This window comes from Vulpes vulpes, chromosome 8, assembly GCF_048418805.1.
Source record: "Vulpes vulpes isolate BD-2025 chromosome 8, VulVul3, whole genome shotgun sequence".
NCBI classification, from domain to species: Eukaryota; Metazoa; Chordata; class Mammalia; order Carnivora; family Canidae; genus Vulpes; species Vulpes vulpes.
In genome coordinates this window covers 16350165-16371293 of record NC_132787.1, presented here as the reverse complement: position 1 = coordinate 16371293, position 21129 = coordinate 16350165, and the positions used below count along the sequence as shown (strand labels likewise).

At 35.8% G+C, this 21129-nt stretch overlaps 1 protein-coding gene across 7 annotated transcripts in view; it reads left to right on the top strand.

Annotated features, from left to right (window-relative positions):
• Positions 1-21129, top strand: part of BICD1 (BICD cargo adaptor 1) — a 224753-nt gene that overhangs the window by 191934 nt on the left and 11690 nt on the right. The window lies entirely within an intron of this gene.

The following is a 21129-nucleotide window of genomic DNA, read 5'->3' as shown; positions in this document are numbered from 1 at the left end:
TTATTTATTCTGTTATTTTATGCCGTGCTGTTAGAAATATCTTCATGCAGTCAACTTCTCATCGGTTCATTTTTTTCTTGAGCGAGATCACTGAGCTAAAATTATGAACATCTTTGTGTTTTGTGCTCCACTTTGATATTGTTGTCAAAGAGAGTATATCAGTGTACCAAAAGTCTTGCAAAACATTTTTCCTGTTTTTATACACTCTTAATCTTTCTACTACTTATTGCACATTGTACACATCTTAGAACTCTAAGGCTAGTTAGCATACATGAATGAGAGTACTATTATGTTGTCTTAAATTCTTTAGGTTTGAATATCTAGAAAATACCATTGGCCTTAGAAATTATTATTACATACAAGATTAGAGATACAAATAATATGGCATTCAGAATCATCACTAGGCCAATAAATCCTTATAATGACAATGTAGCATACTGATAAACCTTACATTTTTAACCATTTATTTGAAGTTAAAGTAACTACAGAGGGGAGGAAGTAAAGCTGTTATTACAGCCTAAGGAATTTTCAGTTATGTATCATAGGCCCAACCAGATTAGTTCTTAATAAATTTTTAGATCAACCAAGCAACATTTTCTAAAAAGTTTTGGTTAAATCAATTACTATAGAAAGTAACTAATTACCTTCACCAAACAAACTATAACTTCTAAAAATATTTGTGTTATTGACAATATATATTATTTTTTATAGACTGAACTGTATTGGGTAAGGCATATTAAATATTATTTATGATGCTTTTGCTGTATAAAATGTGTACAATAAGCCAAGAAAAGGAAAATATGCCATATATCTCCAGTCCTATATTCTCCACAAAAAATATCTTAAACCAATGGAAAAGAATAGATTTGTAAAGTATTTTTAATTCATGAATTTAATATAAGTTACTGATAATTATAAAGTTTACTAGCTAGTAACAATATATAGTCATCATTTAAAAGGACAATTCCCTGCTAATTTATTAGAATGTTTTCTGATTAAGTTTTCTAAAATGTATTCATAATATATCTTTGTAGGTGATTATTATTATTCTAATAAGTGGGTTGTTTTCTATTGAGGAACACTGAAGTAATTAAATTAATTAAATCGTTTCAGTAGAAATACAGAGTTAAATTTGGTTTGGATCCTTTTGTTGAGGAATTATGACAGATTTAAGTCTCACTTAAAAATTTAAAACACAAAACACAAAGTATTATTTACCATATATAAGGGATATTTTCAAATAGATTTTATTTCTATGAGATGCTCAGCAGAAAACTCCATCTTCTTAAGCCACAATTTCTCAATTTCAGGAGAATCAACTCTAGAATGGGGCATTGATTTTCAGAATTAATAGATTGTTTTGTACTAATTGATTTGCAACATTAATACAATCTTTTAGAGGAAAATTCTGGCCTTGGCTTCTGACTTTGACTGTTTCTGCTGCCTCATCCCCCCAAATTTCAGAGTTTCTGTCCTTAGCTTATTGGCTTTATTGTTGTTAACTTTGTCCTTATCTTGGCATACAAACTCCAGTGTTCTCGCCTATATGGCTACCAGCCTTGATAATTTGAGTCAAAAAGGACCCTGTTGTCATCAATGAGTTTACAATCAGGCAGCAGGTAGTATATCTTCATAAAACCATTGGTTGTTTTATATTATTTATAACATAAATGTCTGTTGTATATTATTTATATAATAATAATAATAATAATAATAAGAAGAAGAAGAAGAAGAAGAAGAAGAAAAGAAGAAAATCTTATCATTTTATCAATAATTAAAATCAGCCTGCCAGAATATGTGAAAAAAGTCCATGTAATTTATAGGCAAGAGATGTTATTTCTATAAGGAAAGACTTGACCACATGATTTGTGGAGGTAAATTAGGTTTCTGAACCCAACTGCAATGTGTGTGTGTTTGTGTGTGTGTGTGGAGGTTTCTCCACTATACCAAGCAATTCTCAGACACCAGCCCGGTGTGCTACAATTCAACTGAATTCTGACACTGTCTCCCCAAAAGTACCATTAGAGTCTGTGTGTTAGGTGTCAGACCCACAAGACTGCCCCTCCTCCTTTCCAAACTCTAGTTGAAAGCTCAGGTTATTCCTTCTGCTTCTGACCAACTGGCTATAGATTAGAGGGTCAAGTGACCCTTGACTTCAGACACCAGTCCAAAGTTTAGGTTGTTACGTATATTTCTAACTGACTGGCTCTGAATCAGAATTCCCATGACCCCTTCCTCAGATTCCATTAATTCGCTGGAGTACCTCAGAGAACTCAGAGAAATATGTTACTTACTAGTTTACTAACTTATAAAAGGTTATAACTCAGAGACAGCCAGATGGAAGAGAAGTGTAGGGCAAGGTATGGTGAAAGAACTTGGAGTTCCATGTTCTCTCCCAGAAACACCACTCTCCCCAAATTTCCACACATTCACTGACTCAGTCCTTTGGGGATTTTATGGGGGGTATCATTACATAGGCATTGTTGATCAAATCATTGGTCATTGGTGATTGATTCAACCTTCAGCCCATCTCCCCTCCCCGGAGGTTGAGTACTAGACTAAAAATCCCAAACCCCAATCACATGGCGTGTTCTCTTGATTCTTGTGGCAACCAGCCACCATTCTTAAAGTCACTTTATTAAAATAACTGAGGACACCTTTGTCACTTTCAACACTTAGGAAATTCCAAGGATTTTAAGAGCTGTGAGCCAAGAACTGGGGATGACAACCAAATAAAATCTTTCTTACAAATCACAATATTGCAATAGGATATACAAGAAATCTCAAACTTGATAAAGCAAGTTTGAACTCTCTTCTTGAAGTAATGGTCTAAGCAATTTGCTCTTCACCCTGTGTTTTCCACGTAGGAGCTTTTCCTTTTGGATGTTTTGCTTTCCCCTATCATTTTAATTCCGGCTGTCCCTCCCTACTTCTCTCTTTCTCTCACACCATTACTGAATGAGTGTAAGAGAATGGTATTGTTTTGAAATCTGAAAATTTTGTGTGATATTTTAGATTTTGCCAGTTTTTAAAGCAGCTCACAGAAATGTGTTAACATGATCACCCTTTTAGATGTATAGTCAACAACGGACACAAACATGTTCATTAGTGAAACTTGCCTTTACATTTCACTGCATTCAAACGACATTTGTCTGTTTTTTATATTTCATTTTGTGTTCTGAAGCATGTACCAAAACCACATTTCTTTCCCTAACTCATTCGCTCATTCACTCATTCATCAAAATTTAACAGAATGTATTGAGCTACCACTATGTGTCAGGCACTTCTCTTGGCTTTTGATATATGTAATTTAAATGAATCATCATCCCTGTGCTTTAAATAAGTAATGATGTTAATAGATATTCCCAGAATAAACAGAGGAGTTGAGGTAGTTAGGAGCATTCTCCCAAAAGAAATGTGAGCGCTGGTCATGCAAAGTGACTAGACTTTGATTGGCAAACAATAGGGATGCAGGAGTGGGTAATGAGAAGAGCCTTCTACAAGAGGTCAGCTTGTGCAAAGGCCACAATCTTGGGGACTAGAAATTGGAGCGGGATCTGGGAATGATGGGAAATGATACTGGAAAGACAAACAAGGACTTGAAAATTGACAGGTTAGTGAGAGTGGACCTTATTCCATGGACATAGATGGCAGTTTTAAGAATAAGACCAGGTTTTCATTATATTAGATTGCTCTGATAGCAAGGTGGAGAATGGATTGGATGTGGCCAACATGTAAGGTAAAGAAGTAGATAGGGAATCTTATGAAATGTGCAGATGAGAGGTGGTGGAAACTCGGAATTAAAACTGGAAGGAGTGTAAATGTTGACACGTGTCTGCATTTAGAGAAGTCCAACCATACCTGAGAGCCAGTGTGTCCCACGTATACAAAACCTACTCTAACTGCCTATCCTCCCTCACTTTGTAGGAGCCCAATGGATGCTATTTGAGTGGATTTCCTGAACTAGCAGACAACCTCAGTGGGTTTTTTTCCTAAAATATATTTTTTTCCTCTAGGGGTTTCTCCATTTTTGTGAGTTGCCCTTCCCCATATCACTATACTTCCTACCAGCCGCATTCCCCAGAGGGTTCAATTCTTGAAATAGCCGGAGTGAACGGCATTCTGTTTGAAACTTGCAATCTTTTAGGCTTGTATTTTCTCTTAATATAGCTTCCTCTGCAGAGGAAGGCTTGGGCATTTTCTGATGCTAGTTTGGTATCAAAACAAAATAAAAATTAAATAAAAAATAATTCAGGGATGCCTGGGTGGCTCAGTAGTTGAACGTCTGCTTTTGATTCAGATTGTGATCCTGGGGTCCTGGGATCGAGTCCCACATCAGGCTCCCTGCAGGGAGCCTGCTTATCCTTCTGCCTATGTCTCTCCCATTCTTTCTGTGTCTCTCATGAATAAATAAATAAAATCTTTAAAAATATACTAAGTCAGAAAATTGCCAACCACATGTTTAAATATACATGTTTCTATCTGGGCCCAATGTAATATACAATTAGAAATTGGCTCATATTTTCAAATTTTAGTGTAACATACATGCTGCAGGAGTATTTTTCTTTTGCCGGGTTAGTCATGATTCATTTTACAGTGGAAATGTCCAACACCCTCACATTGCTTTTCAGTCTTTTTTCAAGGAGCAATTCCATGTTTACATGAAATCTTTTACTATAGAATGAACTTGAGTTGGAAAGTTTAATGTTAAGAATGTCATCTGAGAGATGTGTCTCTTCATTAGATTACCTCTGTCTCTGTGATAACAGATACAGTACACAATTGAAACCTGAAAAATGTATCTCCTTTTTCCCCAATAGCTCCATGTTTGCTTTGTTTAGATAAATACCTAATATTCCGTAATTTAACCGAATGTTTTGGTTTTCATTCAGTTGATTAACTGAATTTCATATAAAAATATTTTAGAATTTTAAGATTTTTCCCCTTCCTTATTTTCTCCTACAAAGTGTCGAACCTCTATGTATCATATACACCAGTTTTGCCATTGTGTACATAAATGCATACAATTTATGAAGACTTTTCTGATCCCTTATATTCCCTAGGTAGAATTACTGGCCTCCTCCTCTGCCTCACTACAGATGGCATAGGCATAGTGTCTTAAATCACATTCCTCTATGAATCTATAAGCTTTTGGGCGGGAACCTTGCTCCTTGATCTTCTAATCTTCAGGATCTTGCACTGTACCTGGCACATAATAATAGGTCATCAATTTGGTAGATAATTGATAATGAGTTCAACTTGCCTACTGTATCTCAAAACATATGGCCTTATTGTGGTTTATCATTTATACATGTAGTTCTTCTAATATATAGATTATAAATAGTGTTTTTTCAGATGTGATTCACTGTAGGTAATATAATAAAATCTCCCAAAGAGTTGCATTGGGAACTTTGCAAGTCAGTTACTCACTTCTCTTATTATTTAATTTAGGCAGCGTGTGTATATAATATGAGATATATATATAAATATAATATTGAAGTTTCTTTATTTGGTTATTTTTATATATGGATACCTAAAAATCAAGACAATCATAAGAAAATATCCACTTTACAGGGCAAAGTTTATGAATCAATGTAGTATGGAATAAGGATTACATATAAATATGTAGGCTTTCCTTACTTTTTACTTTCTTTTATTCCTTTTTATCTGTTTTTAAAATAATTTTTAAGTATATTTTCAAAGATAATGATGGTTCAAAATTCAAAGGGTGAAAAATATAAAGTAGCTCTCTCCCAGACTACTTGTGTCTTTCCAGAAACATTCTCTATATGTGCAAGCAAATATATAAAAATATGTACATATATAATTACAACTATGTATTATATATGTATTAACATTGGCACAACCACAAACATTGTTATGCATGCTGTTTTTTTTCACTTAGTATATCTTGGCTTTCTTTATGTCAATATTCATCTTTTTGTTTACTTTTTACCAGACGTTATGGAGAACAAGGAAGATACTTGAGCCCTTCATGAAAGCTTGAAATGTTTTCATGTATAGAATAGAAATATATCTTGCCAAACAATAAAATAGCCCACAAGAATGTTTCACCTTCTAGACCAGAGGTATTTGGTAGAAAAATAATGTAAACCAGATATGTAATATTAATCCAGTAGCCATATGAGGAAAAGTAAAATGAAACACATGAACTTAATTTTAATAATATTTTTTAACACAGTGTATCCGTGATATTATCATTGCTACATGCAATCGATAGAAGCAATTATTGAGATATTTTATGTCCTCTTCTTAGACTTTGAAACTCAGCATATATTTTACAGGTGGAATACATCTCAGTTTGAACTAGCCATATTTCAAATGCTCAATAGCCAGATTTGACTAGTAGCTACTGTATTGGACAGTATAGTTCTAGATCTATTTACTTACCAATGGTTTTAACTAGATATAATATCTGCACAGAAACCTAAAATTTTACTCAGTAGCATCTAATTGTACAATAAGACTTAAGATGGCACATATTTAGGTTTTCTTTTGAAATGAAAAACTGGGCCAAATGTTTTTTGTTGCAGATTGATTCTGCTTTGTTTGTCTCTGATTGATGGCAATGCTCTTTTAAACAGGTTCATAGTAATTGTTTGTAGGCTCTTCTTTATACACCTGTTTTATTTGTTACTAGGTCTCTTTGTCAATATTACAATTTAATTCCTATTATTTAGGTATGCCTAAGAAACCATATGTCTTAAATATTCTTAAGATAATAATACAACTTGATTTTTTTAAAAAATTGGTATAATCAAGCTTATAAAAATCTGTTTTATTTATTTTAAGTAGAGAGTACATTGAAAATGTTTATAATGCATCCTGCCAATTTTAAATGGCAGGATTTAATGATACTATATAGAGACAGAAAACACAAAAGAACTCTTTCCAGATGGGTCACATGTGTTTTCCTTTTGTCCAGGATAACAGAAAAGATAAAGATAATACTAAGTAAATAATTTCATGGTGCATACTGAAGCTACTCAATAAATAATGCAGTGATTAATGGAACATCTGATGACCACAATTCTGTCAGCATTTTCATTTATTTTTTTTTTTTATTTTTGTTTTTGCTTCCACTGCTTCCTCTGTCAGGTATACTATTCAGAACTTAAATTTTCTTAATAGACTCCATATTCAAAACCTAAGCATTGTAAGCAAAATAAGTGATGATAGAAGGATCACTGAAGAGATCCACATGAAAACCAACATTGCAGAAGGAATGGACATATTACATTAGATAATATCTTTCAATCCTTGTTGATGATTTTAGTATAACTATGTAGTTTTAAAGACTTTTAAGTTTTATTAATATTTTATTAAACTCATGGAAATTGAAAATTTCTTATTAAATGCTTCAAGGAAAAAACTAAAATCTTTCCCTAAGATATCCATTAAGTGAAAGAAAACATCACTTTTTGATATACCTAATTACATATTCAGGGCCAAAGTGGTTGGGTCATACTTGTGGCCACCAAAGTCCAACCATGTGGTGCTGAAGATAGAGGCCCCCAGAAAGTGGCTGAGTCTGGAGGGGTAATGAGGGGACACAGATGGCTGAGACACATAAAAGGCCCAGCTCCTTCCAGCCAATTATTGCCTTCCTCTCCTGACTCTGCCCAAAGGACACTTTCCAGCTCACTAAAAATATCAATAGGGAGATAAAAAATATGAAAGAAACACACCTCTAGGATTGGTTTGTAGATCATAGCTCCTGATTCACACACACTGAAATAACTAGGCTCTGCCCCCAAATGACAAACTAGACCAAATACTAAATTAAGAAATTGCTCATGTTCTCTTACTACTTTCTACTTGTGCATGCTCCCTACCATCAAGTCAGAGAACACCCTTTATCTACCAACCTGCCATCAATTACTTACCTACAGCACTTAACCCTTAGTATCTTTGTATCCTTTGTGGGTGTTGGGTGCTACAACTGTCTATCATTAGCATTGCCTTGCCTTTTTATCCCAAAGCCCCCGGTGCAAAATAGAGTTTCAGTACTTAGCTCCGCTGGAATCTCTCCCTCATTGTATTCCAGGGGGAAATGGCCACCAGCATCTTCTCTGCTATGTTTACACATAATCCAGTCTGCTGGTGCTAGCTTATTGTATTCTACTATTTACCCTCACTGTAACTACATAACAACCTCTATTATTTAAAAAACAGCAACAACAAACCCTCTGATCATAAGCATTTCCCGGGATGTTATGTCCAAACTTCGACATCTTCTATTTACAAAGAACACTAAGAAAAATATAGTAAGAAAAAGCCACAATAGGTGCCCAGCAAAGCCAATCTTGAGATTAACAGTGTAGACTCCTTTACATTTATAACAATATATAGATGGTTAAAGTGAAGAAATAGTGAAGGAACTTCTCCCAGTTCTGAGACTCTCTGATTCTATGAATACAAATTATTCTCTTCTTCACTGGGACTGGAGCTTGTTGTATACAGCCCATGTTTCTAAATAGACTTGTAAGTAAAAATATTTTAAAAATCTCAGCACCAGTAGTGTTGGTGCATGATATGGAGGCCACTGATTTAATTCAGAAATGTTTCTCTAGCGTCCATCAACATGGCAGCCAACCAAACTCTTCTGAGGCATTGACAAATATTTGGGGAATGGACCTTTCTACATGATAATAACCGTGGCTTCAGTGGCTCTCCTGAGCTCTAAGCAAGTTGATCCGGGTCTGAAGGAGCAGCCTGAGTACTCTATGAGTGTGTGCAAATGATCAGGAGTTGTAATGCTCATGGAAAGGCTACACTTGCTATTTAGTTCCTTTGTTTTAAATGAGGTAATGAAAATGTAGTTCCATAGCACTTGCACCTAGACTACATAAAGTGACTAGTAATTAAACTTGTAGAGCTTAATCAACCAGAAAAGATTCACAGTGCACTGTATTCATTACATAATAATGGAGCATCCAGCCACACTGGTTTTCCTTTTGCACAATTGTATGTCCCTTCTATACACCCCTGTCATCTGTTGATGCTCATGTGGTTTCCTGAGCAGTTTCTCCAGTGTATTGTGCCTGAAAGATACAAGAGGAAAAAGGAAAAGCACAACTCAAAACTGTTGCTTTATTCCTTTCTATTGTTTACTTTTTTAAAAAAGTAAAGTCATAAAGATGTCATATAACTCTTAATTTTACTGTCCTTTAATTGTCACCTCTCAGCCAAAAACAAACAATCATTGATATGTTCTCCATATCACAAGTCCTAAAGTTTTTAAGAACTGGACATGTGAAAGCCCAGTTCGTTTCAGTTTTGCTCATTACTGGACTCTGGGGATTTTCTTTTTCTTTTTTGGTGTATAGGTTATGTCACTTTTCTGTGTCCAGACCATAAATCAGATCTCTTTCTGAACGACTGCTTTTAAAGCTGGCCTCTTATGTAGTTCCATTAGTGCGCAAAGGTTCTCCATAGATGGACTAGATTAGATTGTTACTTTTACAATAGTTAAACAACTCTCATTTCAAATATTTGTCTTGATAGATTTATATGAAAATATGTGTGTTTGTTTTACAGGATACTGATTTAGAGCAGGACTGTCCTTTTAGCTAAACCTACTTTTGGTGGATGTAAAACCGTTGCTTTTTTTAGTTGAAGGGGATAAACTTTCCTCTCGTCAAGGACTTTTTTGTTGCTCTGATGCTGTTCATCTAGTCCATTTTTTGCTCTAACCTGAGCCTTGTCTCTCAATTCTTCATTGCACATAAGAGTATATCTTGCTACAAATAGAATCAGTCTATGATCAGTTTAGATCATAAGCTCTGAAATTCAAAGTTTAGAGTAGGAGGGGGTACCACCCAAGACTCTGGCACAGACATCCCAGTGAGGACACTGCCTAGTGCAACTTACAATACCTATTTCTGGCTGTCCAGGCAGTCCTGGATCTACCTCTATTCATATATCCTTAAAAAAAAAAAAAAAAAGGATAGAAGAGTCACTTACTCTGAGTAGGTATTTATGGAATAAGCCGTTATGTAATGACAATAGAATCAGTTAAACATAAATTTTTTTCTCTTTTTATGCACTACTTGACATCAAAAGCAAAAAGAGGTAAGTTGGCTATATACCTGTAGGTGAACCTTATTTTCTCTAATAGAATTATTCCTGAGTAGCTTTGCTTCAAATAAGTTTCTATAAATCAAATACTTTTACATTAGGAAGCTTGTCTTTGTAAGTCCTTATTCTTTTCTTTGAAAAATGAATAAGCATCTTCTGTAAATATTAAATATTATTACTTAAGTACTACTTAAATATTTAATAAAAATTCATAAATTAAATATTATTTAAATATTTAATATTTAAATATATTGCTTTTCCTTTCATTGAGTTGTGGTTTAATTTGCTTGTGAGGACATAGTGCATTTTGTAACACTTGGTTTAGTTTGGGGGTCTCTGAAATGTCTCCCCCCAAAAATATGGATTACATAAGAATTTTCTCTTTTCTAAGAAAAGTAAAAAAAAAAAAAAAAAAAAGCCAAGAAACAATTGACACTGGTGAAAACCTATAGTTTTCAGATCCATCGCTTTACAGAGGAGGATGCCCTGAACCTCTCAGAATATTTTCTAGTGTTGGGGTTTTTTAAATGATGAAAAAATATTAAATAAGAAAATCAAACACATTTCACTGAGTGGTGTCTCATATATTTTTCTGTAGGGGATATATTTTCCAATGGATATTTTTAGTGGGTTTTTGGTTGTAGTTTAACTTAATTTCTCTTTTGTGTCTTTTTGATGATGAATGAATTCTGACATTTCAAAGGTATAGCTGGTCTTCACCTGCTCCATGCTATTATTGACTTTGCTGAATGAGAACAGACCATCGTGCCACCTTGAGTTAACTCTGTGCCAGCTGACACTGTTCTTGGGAAGGTCATTTCTGAACGAAAAGCTGTGTTTTCAACGGGTGTTTAATTGGTGTAAGAATCTGGCAGCAAAATGTCCTTTTACCTCTTGGTGCCACTGTATTTTATCACCCCCTCCCCCAAATTTATCTTCTGTCTTTCTACCGTAGGCAGTTGATTACACACATGCTCTTGGTTTCATTGTACATTGTTCAGGAGCAGAAAGTTGACTATACTGCAGAGCATTTGTATTTTTCTCTTTTGCAAGGTTTGAAATAAAAAATAGATTGCGAATATTGCTTTGTTTTATCAGCTAGTCATATGATATCCATCAGGACAGCAAATGGAAAGCTGGGTGAAAGTTTCTGCCTATCTATGATGACTGAAAGGTCTAAAAATGTGCCCTCTTCTTCTTCGCAAGTCATACTCCGATTCTACATCGTTGAAGACAATTTTAATGCTTGTCACCAAATGTGATAAACTGTATGCCGTTGTCATTTGCACAAAGGCAGAGCCAGATATTTTTTTAAGATTTGTTATCAGGAAAAAAAAAAAAGATTTGTTATCAGGTCATATTTTTGCATCGTCTACATTGAATTTTTTTTCTATATATTTCAACAATCCTGTCTTTACTGTGCTTTGGAAAATTTTAATGAATAATGATTGTTTCTGACTATCAAGGGTATAAACCTATAATGGAATTTGCTGTGTTAAACACTGATGGAAAGATAAGGCGGAAGTGTTTGGTGAGATGAATTAGCAGATTATACTCCTGAGTAGTCGGAAATAAGGCTATTGTGTTGTCTGTGGATGCTTTCAGAGAAACTAATGTATTAACAGGATATGTCATATGTTTGGCGAAAAGGGATGAGATAGCCAACTCTATGTGTTTGATTATAAAATGCTAAAAGTTGTTCACAGCTCTCCATTTTTATTTGTGTCAATGTACCATTAAGTTCATCATTAGATTTCTAAAAACTGCTTCAACTTTTCCTGATTACTGTTTATATTTATGTCAATGTTTCTATCTCATGCTTTCCTTATTTTTTTTATAAAATGTTTCAACTTTAAATATTTATTTTTTTCCTTAATTCTCTTCTCTGTATGTTTTTTTCAGTTTATGTGTATAGGCATCCATAGGACTCCTTAAGTGTTCAAGCTGTTACTATTAGGACAATGTATTTTGATGCTTCTTACCATTAACTTTTCTGTTAATTCACTAACACACTATTAATCATTTTGTAGATTTAGTGAGGAATAATTCAGTATTAATATTATTTGGCATACTTTAAATAATGGCAATTAAAATTATTTTCAAGATTTATATGTCAAGGTCTTAAGATTACAAAGAATTATTAACCACCCAGTGTTACTAAATTAGTTTTAAAACCTTTATCAGATAGTATTTCCTTTCTTATTTCTTTTATTAGAAAGGTGTTGTTTGTTATGATGACAGGAATGCCTAACTGTAAGCTCTTGCTTCTTCAAATGGCTCCATCAGACAAAGAATTAATGAAGTACTAATAAAGAAATCAATCCAAAGATGCTTTAGGGAAGGTGAAATCAGTATATTAGCAGTATTTTTCACCACATGCATCTATAAGGAAAATATTGTGGGAAAACAAAGAATTTTAAGAATGATAAGGCAGGGTCATTTCTATTTCTAAACCACATAGAGTGTTGGGGGAGATTAGATATACTGCAAGGACAGCAGTGGTCAAAGCTGTATGCAACAATGCTAAAGGAGATGCCATAAGTTCTAAAGGAGTTTAGGAGAAGCAGACACCTCCTCCTGGGTGGTCGGGAATAAAGATGAAACTTATTAGTTCTGAATAGTCCAAGAAAAGAGCATTTCAGATGAATGTAATGATAGGGGCAAAAAAAGATATCATTGTCAAAATGATTTCATCACATGGTCTATCTTGGCTTTCTAAATTTCATTATTGTCAATAGCATTTACTTTGTTTCTTGAATCTGAATACCTCAAGGTCACCTTGACTCCTCCCCTTGGTCCCTCTTGTGTAACAATGACTAGTTCCTGTCAGCGGATCCTTGGCTGCATGCTTTCACAGACATTCTTTCACCGTGTCTGCAAAGTGGTATGTAATGTGCTCACTTAACAGAAAAACTGAGGCTCAGAACAGTTAAGTCACTTTTTTGGTGTCCCTCAGCTACTGTTTGATGGAGCAGGGATCTAAACTACAAAGGTCTATCTACAATGGACTCTAAATCTCATGCTGAAATGGAGGAAAGTTGAAGAGCACAGGGGAGAGGGAATAGGAATGAGGAGGAAGACAAGGAGACCACAGAGAATTGCTACATCGTTGGCAGATGGAAGAAAATTGTGATATATCCATTATCCATTCCCAAGGATTATTGTGTAAAGCCCTCACTTAAGACCTGGGTGCATCCCTAAGTATGTCAGTAACTAATTATGGGGAGCACCTTTGTGCAACTATCCGCAAATATCCAGAATTCCCAAGTTTGGAAGGCTTTTCTTTAATATTTATGTGATTTTCCTGTCTCCACTTCAGTGCACAGTGCCTAGAAATTTGTATTTTTCTATCAGTTACTCAAATATCACATCCTATCATCAGTTTAGTTTTGCCCAGTACCACTGATTTGAACACTCATTTCTTTATTTTTTTTTTTATTTTTTTTTTATTCATTTATGATAGTCACAGAGAGAGAGAGAGGCAGAGACATAGGCAGAGGGAGAAGCAGGCTCCATGCACCGGGAGCCTGATGTGGGATTCGATCCTGGGTCTCCAGGATGGCGCCCTGGGCCAAAGGCAGGCACCAAACCGCTGCGCCACCCAGGGATCCCTTGAACACTCATTTCTAAAATGCTTTTTGCTATGAAGAAAGTCTGCTGAAATTCGAGTACAGATTTTAATTTAGAATTTGTGCTTCTGGCCTTTTGAATTAAAACATATGTGTTTGTCCCAACCCTTAGACTATTCAGAGTTTAGAAAAATATAAGAGAACTTTGGCTGTTCTCAGATTACTTAGACTAACAAGGTACTATTGGCAGGGTAAGAGGTAAGAGGCGGGGTGATAATTGCTTCCACTTTGGAGCAAGTACAAAGGCTCCATATTAGTTTGCAAGGGCTACCATAGCAAAAGACCATAGCCTGAGAGGCTTAAACAATCTACATGTATTTAATCACAATTCTGGAAGCTAGAAGTCCAAGATCAAGTTTGGGCAGGTTTAATTTCTCCTGAGGCCTCTCCCCCTGGTGTGTAGATGGCCACCTTCTCCATGAGTCCCCACATGGCCTGTGTGAGGCCATCCCTGGTGTCTCTGTGTTCTAAACCTTCCAATACCCTCTGCTCATAAGGCTACCAATCAGACTAGATAAGGACTCATCCTGACAGTAGCATTTTCACTTAATTACCTCTTTGAAGATCCTATCTCCAGCAGCCCAGGTGGCTCAGCAGTTTAGCACTGCCTGCAGTCCAGGGCATGATCCTGGAGACCCAGGATCAAGTCCCTCATTGGGCTTCCTGCATGGAGCCTGCTTCTCCCTCTGCCTGTGTCTCTGCCTCTCTGTGTGTGTCTCTCATGAATAAATAAATAAATAATCTTAAAAAAAAATAAAGATCCTATCTCCAAAAGTAGTTACATTCTGAGGTAGTGGTAGAGTTTCCAATGTATGAATTTGGGGTAACAAAATTTAGTCCATTACGGGCTCCATGGGGCATTCCATTGGGCTCGTGTTCTCCTCTGCCACTCTCTCCAGGGGCCCTAAGAAAATCACTTAACCATTCTGATTCTCAGTGTCCTGATCTCTAAGAGGAGGATTATGACAACCAAACTCTGTTGAATTTTGTGAGCACTAAAAAACTTTTGTTCACTATAAAAATCATGCAGAAGGTGACCATATGCAAACTCCTTAACCTCTTTAGGTCTAGTTTCTCGTTTCTAAAATAAGTATAAAAACCTTCTCTAAAAGATTAAAGAGCCATTGCATGTAAAGTGTTAGCCTAATGTCTGCATAGATAAAACACTTGATAAATATTACATGTTACCATTATTTCTCATCCTTTCCTCTTCTTTGTGCATTCCTTATACCTATTCTTCCTTTTCTGTCATTGCCCAAATCCCAATTAATGAATAGTTTGGAAGATATAGCCAGGTGTGCAGAAAGTAGAAAGAGGGATATCCTTTTATCTCCCATAAGGACACAAAAGAGAATGTCTCTATACTTTGACATTCACTAGGGAGTTATTTTAGAACAATCCGTAAGTATTTCTGTCAACCTTCTGTTTAATAACTTTGATCATTAAACATTCTTGCTTTTCTCCTATTAATCATTTGTCCTCATTGAAAGGTCCTTAGTGAATATGGACCATTTACTCCAGCTACATAACATATTTGTTCCAAAGTGATATCTATTTGAAAAATAACAGCAATGTCATTTTATGACAGCAATTGTTTAAGTAGGCAAATTTAATTACTGAAATTTTCTTTAATAGTCCTGAAATAGTATACCAAGTTAACAAAGATATTAACTGTCTCACCAAGAGGCATGTTTGCTGTTTGTATCATGAATTTTCATTTTTCCCACCAATTTTTGAAGTGTGTGAGTTGCCATTTTTAAATGAGAAGGGAAAGAAAGGAAAACACACATGCCTTTCCTCCCCACTTTTGTTGAAGGAAAGATACTAAAAAAAAATCATGGCCTTATGAAAGATAGAGTAAAAGGTGCCCAGGGATAAATAGAATATGGAAGTGAGAAGGTGAATTCCTATGTGGGTCAGAGGAAGAAATATGGAAATAGAGTTTTTATACAGAGGAAAAGAAAGATGTTTCTCTAATCTGTGGACCAACAACCTTGAGGCTGATCCTAGGCAAATTTCTGGAAGTGAATGTGTTTCATATGCTCAGTATAGAATAGGGATTACTAACACCCAGCATGAGCTCATCAAGAATGATTTATGCTAAACTTATTTTCATTCTTCATCTCATAAGATCAGGGAAAGTGGTAACATAATATACCTGAATTTTGGCAAACAACGAACCAGGTATTTTAAAATATTTTTTAGACAAATAGAGAAAATTCTAGATGATGATGTAATTGTTTGGGTCCGTAACTTGTTGAATGACATCTTCAAAGGACCCAAATTCATAGATGGATATTTATGAAATATGGTCTCTACTTAGCCCGACCCTGTTATTGGCTACTAATCTTAGATGAAGATATTAAGGTCGTGATTATCACATTTTCTGATTTAAAGGAGAAAAAAGAGGGAGAGGAAGTTAATATGCTAGATTATAGAATAGGATCTAAAAGATGCATCAGGTAGGAAAAGGTGAGATTTACTAGAGATAAACATAGAAGTATATGAGAGGTGCCTGGCTGGCTCAGTCAGAGGAGCGTGCCACTTTTGATCTCAGGGTCATGAGTTCAAGCTCCACTTTGGGTATAGAGATTGTTTAAATAAATAAATAAAAAAATTAAATATTGCACTGGGATTCCAGACAGCCCAAGTACAGGATGGAGGAAGCATAACTTGATAGCACCATCTGTAGGCAAAGTAAGTCATATGAAACAGCAGTGTGACATGGCTGCCAAAAAAAATTTGCCATGCAGGCTTCTGCTCTTTTTAATAGAATGGGGGTATCTCAAATGAGGCAAGATTGCCACTCTACTCCACCAGTCACCTCTTATCCCACATGATTTCCTTTTGAAACCCCTCATTTTTAGAAGATTGTTGCACACAATGGAACATGCTCAAAGAGCAAGGAGAGTGAATCAAGTTGAAAATGTGTCCTGTGAGGAAGAACTTACATTATTTGGCCTGAGGAAAACTTGGGTGACAAAGAGGGTTTTCATAGAAAGTGTGTAACACCTGGAGGGGTTGTGGTCATGAGGGAAGGTAGGGATGCTCATGAAATGGTGGGGATGCATTAGTTGTCAGGTCTGGAAAACCAGGGGCTGGGGTGCTGACCATTCTTTAGGAGACTGTTTGCCACAGAGAGCCACCGCTCAACTTCCCACAGAGCATCTGGGTACCAAGGAAGCCGTCTGCACAGCCACAGAACTGCCGGGTATGGTCTCCACAGATCAGCTTTCACCCACAGGTCCTCACCCACCTCTCAGTACTGCAGCTGAGCCCGGTGTGGAACCCAAGCACAGAGGGGTTCCCTGCTTCCTTCCACATGAGGTTCTCCCTCCCTTCCCAAAGGGCCACCAGTGGGCTCACGGGACTTTGTAAGGCAGTGACTTTTAGAAAATTGGTTCATTTTGTAAACTGCAGTAGGAAGTTAGAAGTAGTAGAAGCCTGAGGGGAAAACCCTATAATCAGACTTTCTCTCCCTATTCGTCAATTTATAGAAATTGAATATCATCCCCATTCTTGCACCTTTTACCCTGTTTTGTGTTTTTGAAGTAATTAGTTGCCTTCAAATTACTACCTTAACTGCCTGGTGGCGTTCTTATTTATGTTTCTTTGACTCTATGACCCTGATATTTTCTAGAGGTAGCTGGTATCGATTTGAGAGCCAGCCAGAGTAGTGAGTAGAAAACAGGCCTCAGCATCAGAAAAGTCTGACCTTAAATCCCTGCTGTGCCACTTCCTAGCTGTGTGACCATGGGTGAGTTAATATACATGATGATCGTGTATTAATTTAATCAAAGAATGTTTGTGGAGCACCTACTATGATGCCAGTTCAGTATTTGTTTCTGTTGCCAGGAAAAATGTTAAAGGGGGAAAAATAGCCTCAGAGTTATATAAGATTTTGGTTATAGTCCCATATATCAAATATTTATTTTCTTATGGTAGGAACAATGAAAATAATACCTCTGGAGTGTTGCTAAGGCTTAAAATAGATAAAATAAAGTTCCTAAGAGAAACTAAATCATGTTGATTCAGCAAATAATTTCCTTCCTTCTTTCTCTTTCCTTTTTTTTTAACCTTCCTTTCAAATGGACTCTTGTTCATGGAGGAGTGCCATACATGGGTGCTCTTCCTGTGTAGGTCAGTATAGACCTAAGATGCTTTAAGCTATAATATCCCTTATTCATCTACCCTTGAGGCACTAACAATATCTTGGGTATGCTCTGACACTTCTCAGGCCTGTAACCTTATGAATGTACAGTGTTATCTAATTCAGTTCTGAGCATTTTGAAAAACTTTAATTTTATGATGAAATATTTTATTCCTATTAGTAGAGACCATAAACTCTTTATAGTTGCCAAGAAGTTCTTTAGCTAACTTGTTTTTCTGGCATTAGCCTAGATCTTACAACCTCCAGGAAGCGTCCCCTGACCCCTTAGATTTAGTTAAGTGTTTCTGCCCTGTGATCCCTACATTTCCCTACCTTGGAAAGCAATGTAGTTATATGTCTGTAAATTCAATCCAGCCTTTGGGTCATACAATCCTGGATTCAAATTCAGATCCATCTCTTAGTGGACTCTGGCTAGTTACTTAACCTAAGTCCCTCTTTCCTCATCCATCAACTGCAATGAATAAAACAGGGTTACAGGAGAGCATACAGGTTAAGTGCCTACACAGTGCCTGGCACATGGTAAGCTATAATAAACAAGTGTTAGGTGCTATTATCATCACCATCCTCATCACCACCATCATCATTGTGACACTTCATTATAATTGCTGGTTGAATATGCTTGTCTTACCCAATTGGCCAGGGACCTATCTTCTCTGTTTTCCCTTTGTCCCCAATGCCTAGCAGTTTTGAACACATCCAAGTTTAATAACTTGATTGTTGAATGGTTGAAATGAGTTCTGGTGGCCTAGATGACAGCAGTGGCTGGTGCAGTTTCTTTAACGCATCCTGCTTGAGTCACATAATTGTCATCTTTTATGCCCTCAAAAATAATGAGACGAGGCCATGCTCCTTTAAGAGTTAGTCTACCTCAGAGTAGATTCTAGAAAGAGAAGGTGAGATTATGTAGAGCCTACAGCATCCCAGAACTGGGAGGGACTTCCCTAAGCTCCTAACTCACCCCTTTCATTTTACAAAGTACATGTTAATACACATCCTGCTCAGCTGAGTTAGATGTATATGTAATCGGAGGGCTGTTAACCTGAGAAGAGAGATTTAGAAGACAATTGAGTCAGAGCAATATGATATTTTTCTAACTTTATTTTTTTCATCTGTCACCATCTTAGCTGTAGAATTTGCTTTTTATCCTTCAAAGATAACACTTAGCTAAGTACTTATAAATAATAAGTACAAAATAATAAATAATTAGCCCAGAGATGATTTTACTTCTAAAGGAGAAAAATGTGGTATTCACTACAAATATAAGGAATATCTACCACTTATTAAGCAATTCATTAAGGGAGTGCACCATAGTCCTGCTCACCTGCTTCCTAAATTTTATCACAGAGCATATTTTGAATGAATAATAATCTATAACTGCATTAACAAAAAAATCATTTCTAATGTGAGATATGAAAAATTTTAAACCATGTAAATACTCGAATTACTCTAAGATTTGTCAATCCTTAGAGGCCAAAATTTTGCTATAGAAGTGCTTCATTTATACCACCTTGGAAACGGAAGACCTGAGGCCAAATTCCAGAATGTTTTTAGATTTATTTTCATTTATATCTATTGTATTTACCCTAATACACCATAGGAGGGCAGCACTCTCCTGGTTAACTTAAAACTGCTCATCTGCTGACCATCTCAGAAGCATTATCTGAAGGAGTCCAAGACATCTCTAAATTATCACTTAGATAGGAAAGCTGTTGGAAAAGATAAAAGGAGCATGAAGGAATTCATCCTATAAGACTCTGAGTTTCTACAAAAGGGAATCATTGGGCTAATCAGGCTACAAAATGACAAGCATAGAGTTGAAGGAGGAAAAAAAAAAATAAAAAGAACTCCCCAAAGTGGAGAAGATAGAACTACTTGTTACATTTGAAGGACTTTTATTGAGTGTGATATTCTGAACACCAGCTACTCAATGAGAAGCAGATCTTGTTCTTATTAATAGGTAATAATTAATAAACTACTCTGCAACAAAGATTACCTATGAAAGGCTCCCTTCAGAAATGATGTTCTCTTGAATGAACGCAAATCAAGCCTGTCTACTTTGCATCACAGACAGCTTTAGTGTGTTTTCACTGTTGTAAACAGAAGCATCAGCAGTTTTCATGAATTTTGGAATTCTTAGGCAGATTTTGCTGTAATGAGGATATACTGGCCTTTGAAAAGTGATACTTAGGCCTGTGAAAGTAAATTTCAGTAGAACCTCAATAATCCAAGCCTGTAAATCTAGGTGTAGTGATAATTTAGCTTTAGTATTATCTATCTAACAAATAAGGGAAGAGATTTGCTAAGCAAATACGCGGTCTAAGCAGTTAGTGAGAGGACATGCTGCAATTATTTGAAAATAATTGAATTTTCAAGTCAAACTCAAAGTTTAACTTTTTTGCAAAATCTTTTTGCAGAAATATAACATATGCATTTCTAACCAGCTTCTCGGGTGGCTCTAGTACAGTCAGCCTGGTACCAATAAACAGACTGTCCTTTGATTATTTTAGAACTCTCAGCACATGGTCTTTCTTGGAGTAGATGATTAACATAACTGATCAGCTTTAAATATGGAGTTTTGATAGCTAGCATTTTGTTAACCTAGCATGAGTTATATTATGTGACTTTAAAATGTCAAAAATAAAACAGAAGTAGATTTCCCATTCAGGTTAGCTTTCTCCATCAGTCCAAGTTACTATCAATTTACTATATAACAAACCTACTATTCCTGCTAACAAGTCTTGCTTTTGATTAATAAAATTCTCAGAAAACTATAAAGATGATTTCTTCCTCTGATATCTTATTAATCATGGAAAATATTGTGTTGCATGCTTGCTTTTTTCAGTGTAGTTATGGGATTGACAATATGCCCATGTGTCCTGACAATAAAGGCAGTTATCTGAATATATTCCATTTTGGTTAAGCAGATCTAAGTGCTAAGCAAGTAACTGCCATCATGTTCAAGTTCAGAACTTGAAGATCTTTCATTATATTAATAGACCCCTTATTTTTAGATGTATCCAGATACCAAATATGAATGGCCACATATGTCCTAATGTACTTGAGAAATCTCACTACCAGTTTTGTATCACTAATTTTCAAATACTGGATTTAATTCAGAAAAACGTCTCTTCTATTGGCATCATGCGGTGGGGGGTGGGGATAAATGTCAGATGTTTCTATATGAATGCACATTCCTCACTAAATCTCTCAGGCAACTGCTTTAGTTAC